This window comes from Vicia villosa, linkage group LG1, assembly GCF_029867415.1.
Source record: "Vicia villosa cultivar HV-30 ecotype Madison, WI linkage group LG1, Vvil1.0, whole genome shotgun sequence".
NCBI classification, from domain to species: domain Eukaryota; kingdom Viridiplantae; phylum Streptophyta; class Magnoliopsida; order Fabales; family Fabaceae; genus Vicia; species Vicia villosa.
In genome coordinates this window covers 100,018,958-100,023,556 of record NC_081180.1, presented here as the reverse complement: position 1 = coordinate 100,023,556, position 4,599 = coordinate 100,018,958, and the positions used below count along the sequence as shown (strand labels likewise).

Sequence of the window (4,599 nt, the reverse complement as noted above, 5' to 3'; positions counted from 1 at the left end):
CTTAATCCTCTTCCTGGTTGAATCGGTCCAACAATATTCGTATTAACAAGGACAAAATGATTCCGACGTAACACACATCAACAACCAATGAATCCATCTTTTTGCAAAACCCATTCTAATAAGCATACACCTCAAGAAACCCCAATCCACTCTATCATATGCCTTGCTTATATCAATCTTAAGAGCCAATTGAGTTGTATTTCCTTTAGTCTTCCTTTTTAGAGCAAGAATAACCTCGATAGCAATCATAGCATTATCAAGAATAGAGCAACCTTCCATAAATGCCGATTGGTCTTCCGCCACACGTTTAGACAGACACTTATTCATTATATTTGCAAAGAGCTTTGAAACTAGTTTGTGTAGCACATTACACAAAGAAATTGGTCGAAGATCCTTCATATTGTTAGACTTTGCGCACTTTGCAATAAGACAAATATTAGTATCATTAAATGATGGAGGAGATGAGCCACTCTCTAACCATATCTTAACAACTTCGAAAATATTATCTCCACACAAATTCCAAAATTTTTGTTAGAACAGCCCGTCTGGAGATTTGTTTGGGTGCATGTTGCTTAGCGCCTCATACAACTGCTTCTTCTTAAGTGGCGCTAACAACCTGTCGTTATCTTACCTGGTTATCGAAGGTTGTATGAGCCGTAAGACTGGATCGTACAAACCCTCCCTAGCTGCAAACATATTAACAAAGTAACTCTTAGAAATCTTAAATGCCCTCTTGGTCTCTAATATCCTATTCTGCCTCATTCTTGAGCATATCAATCTTTTGAAATTTACGCCTTGTTGTTGAGATAGCGAAAAAATTTGTATTGAAGTCCTCCTCACGAAGCCTTTTTGTTCTCTCCAATAAATATTCTCACTAATGAACATTCTATTGTACTCGGTTTTAGCCTTGAAAAATCTAAGCGGCTGATTTTTAATTACCGAAAAACTTATCTCTAAAGTTTTTTATTTTTTTATGTGGAAGTAAGATAAACAATTAAAATCAATGTTGTAAAAACCGAACCGGACCGGCCGGTCGGACCGGTTGAATTGGGAACCGGGCCAATGTCCGGCCTGATCCAATGCTTGGATCGCTTGCGTCGCAAAACCGGTGTGGAATGCTAAAAATCGGGTCAGACCGCTAAATCGGCGGTTCCTGTAAACCGGTGGTTTAAATGTTTTTTTTTAATTAAAGCAAAACGACGTCGTTTTGCGTTTTAGTTTTAGAAATTAAAAACAAAATTCATTCAACTCACTTCACTCAAACCAGTATCCTTTTTCCCAGACACTGTTGCAAATGGACGAGCAACCCTAAATAGAAGCTTCACCTTTTTCCTCCTCGCCTCGCCGTTTCTCCGCAGCGCTGCGCCTTCAATTCTTCCCGCCATCGACGGACTACAAAGCCCTTATCTCTGGCTTTCTTGGCTTCTTTCACGGTAAACATGGCTTTTTGGTTCATAGAAAATAGATACTATATGTTGTTGGTTAGTACCGTGAGAGAAAGAAAAGAAGCTGGCATTCATTGTCACGTTTTTCTTTCCCATTTTTACTTGGTATTTATTTAATTTTGGCTTAATTTAGATCTAATATGTTCATAGAAAACAGATACTATATGTTGTTGGTTGGTACCATGAGAGAAAAAAACTAGCATTCATTGTCACGTTTTTGTTTCCCATTTTTACTTGGTATTTATTTAATTTTGGCTTAATTTAGATCTAATACTATTATATATTTGTTCCTTACTATTATTTAGTTTTTGTTAGAATTAGGTATTACTAATCATTATGAATTAGTTAATAGCCTCTTAAGCGATAATTTAAAAGAAAAACCCCATTGTAGTCTGATGTGTTAACTACTTTTTAGAAATGTGTTAATTTAATTTAGAAATATAGAAAAATATAGTTAAGTTACAAGTAGTTAATTCAATTTAGAAATGTGTTAACTACTTTTTAATGGAGTGAAAAAAAATGTAGTTAATTCAATTTAGAAATTGAATTGCTACTAAAAAAATGGTTTATATACTTTATTTTGAGTTGTTTTACTTTATTTTTATATGGCAATTTTGAGCTGTTTTACAATAATATGGCATCTTCTAAAACACCACCATCACAACCACCATCACAAGAAGCATCTTCAGCTCAAAGTTTAGTTCAAAATAATGTTAGAGGAAAGACTGATATAGCTTGGGCACATTGTACTAGAAGTCTTAATGGAAAATCTCTTGTTTGTATGTACTGTCACAAATATTTTGGTGGAGGTAGAATTCATAGGGTAAAGCAACACTTGGCTGGAATAGTAGGAAATGTTGAAATTTGTAAGAAAGTGTCTGCTAAAATTCGTTTTCAGATGAAACAACATTTCAATGAGCAGAGCAAGAAAAGAAAAGCTTCAGAATGAAATTCGTTGGGATGTACAACTTCGGAAAAATCTTCATGCTGCTGGTTATTGGTTAAATCCATCTTGTAGATTTGGTCCGGAATATGAAAAAAACAAGTCCACCACCCAAGGCCTTTTGGATGTCATTGAAAAGTATGCTTATGATAGTAAGGACTTGCGATCTAAATTAACTGCTGAGATGACTTCATTCAAAAATTGTGAAGGTAGTTTTTGAAGGACAACAACAATAGAAAACTGAGATGAAGTTTTTCCAGGTAAAATTATATGATAAACTTTAAGCATTTTAGTACAATGTCAATATGTATTTTAAAATGTTTTCTAATTTTTTTTCACATGCATTATTCTAGATCAATGGTGGGACACTTATGGAACCGAAGCGCCGAATTTGCAAAAGCTGACTATTCGGATTTTGAGTCAAACTTGTAGTGCATCTGGTTGTGAACGAAATTGGAGTGTGTTTGAACACATTCATTCAAAAAAAGAGAAATAGGTTGGAGCATCAAAAGCTTAACGATCTCGTTTATGTTCGTTACTATTTACGGCTACAAAATAGGTATTGCACTTATTATGCTTTATTTGCTATTGTTTCGATACTTGATGACATGAATATTGGTTCTATGGTTAAGAATATATGATACGGTTTTATAGTTAAGAAATATGCTATTGTTTGGTTTATAAACAAGACTATTTTGTGGTTCTATGTTTAAGAATATGTGATATCTCTTGGTTTGTTAAGAATGTATATTATTGTTAGATTTGTTAAATTTATTTGGTTCTATGTTTGAAATTGCCGTTAAAGATTTGTAGAACCAAGAAGAAACAAAATTATGATCCTATTAATTTTGAAACACTTGGTGATCATTCTAATTGGGTGTTGGAGGATTCACCACCATTCTTGACCATTGAGGAGGTGGAAGCACTACACAAAGATCTTGCTAGTATGACAATCCAACCTATTTCAAATGATATTGGTATGGTATTAATTTTTGTGATTACAATTATGTTATTTTAATTTCTTAAAATATGTCAATTTCTAAACTCTTTAAATTGATGTTGTTATATATGAATTAAATTTGGATGAGGTTGATATTGAGGGAGATGCACCACTTAACTCCGGAGAAAACAACCAAAGTAATGATATCATTGATGGGAAAGATGTTGCAAATGCGATTGATTTTGTCGGAGATGGTTTTGATATTGAAGGAGATCCCAACATTGAGATAATTTTACCTCCTTGGAACTAAATTTAATAGATATTTGAGTGTTTTTGTTCTAAAGTACTCAATTAGTTTATGTTGAAATTAGACTTTGTAATTTGTACTACTTTGTTATGTGTAATACTTATGTTTAAATTTGAACTAAATTTGTGAATTTTAAGTACTGAGCAAACTATATTTGTGCTTTTTAAGAGCATTAAACTATATGTATTATTAGTATTTTCAACACCTAATGCACAACTTGTGAATTTGTGATTTTTAAGAGCCTTATTTATAGATTGTGTTGTTAATGGATCAGCTTTTAAGTGCTAGTTATAATTTTTTTAGAGATTGAATGATCCGGTTCGACCGATTTTATAACTATATAGTTTTATTATAATGAAAAGTTTAATCCGGTTTAATCTGGTTTGGTCATGCGGTTCGACCAGTGACCCAGTGGTTCGACCGATGAACCAGTGACCCAATACCCTCACCGGTTTAATGACCGGTCCGATTTTTAAAACATTGATCAAAATGATAAAATTGAGATTTTTTTTATATTTTGTATGATATAGAGTAAAAAGGTTTTTTATCTTTTTCAATTTACAAGGATTTTGAAAGTATATCTATTAACCTAAAATAACGAAAGGACACTTAAAGGGTTTCAAATTTAAGCGGACATATTTCATTTTCTCTCTCTTCTTATGTGTCAATTCTCTTTTTAAGACATTTTTTTAAAGAAAATTTCTCAATCAACCCTATGGATTTCTTACACACCACAAGAATTTTCATTTTTGCCCCTAACTTCTGTAGATGGATTTCCAGAAGCACCTCATATTTTGAAAAAATTTAATTTCTTACGTAGATGGATCTACGGAAGCGTACAAAATCAAAGAAATCATATTTAAACACACATTTTTTTCAATTTAAAAATACTTCCGTAGATGCATCTACGGAAGATGGTGAAAACAGAGTATTCCGTAGATGCATCTACGGAACAGTCTGCTAT

The 4,599-nt window shown here is 32.9% G+C and overlaps 1 long non-coding RNA gene across 3 annotated transcripts; it reads left to right on the top strand.

Annotated features, from left to right (window-relative positions):
• The first annotated feature begins 1,262 nt into the window (after window positions 1-1,262).
• On the top strand, window positions 1,263-4,371 carry LOC131643701 (uncharacterized). 3 transcript variants are annotated; one of them, XR_009296265.1, is made up of 4 exons: window positions 1,263-2,648; window positions 2,742-2,947; window positions 3,194-3,365; window positions 3,477-4,371. It is a non-coding gene; the product is annotated as an uncharacterized LOC131643701 (long non-coding RNA). The 3 variants fall into 3 exon arrangements; XR_009296264.1 differs by having other exon boundaries at window positions 1,263-1,433; window positions 2,344-2,648; window positions 3,194-4,360; XR_009296263.1 differs by having other exon boundaries at window positions 3,194-4,369.
• Window positions 4,372-4,599: the final 228 nt, after the last annotated feature.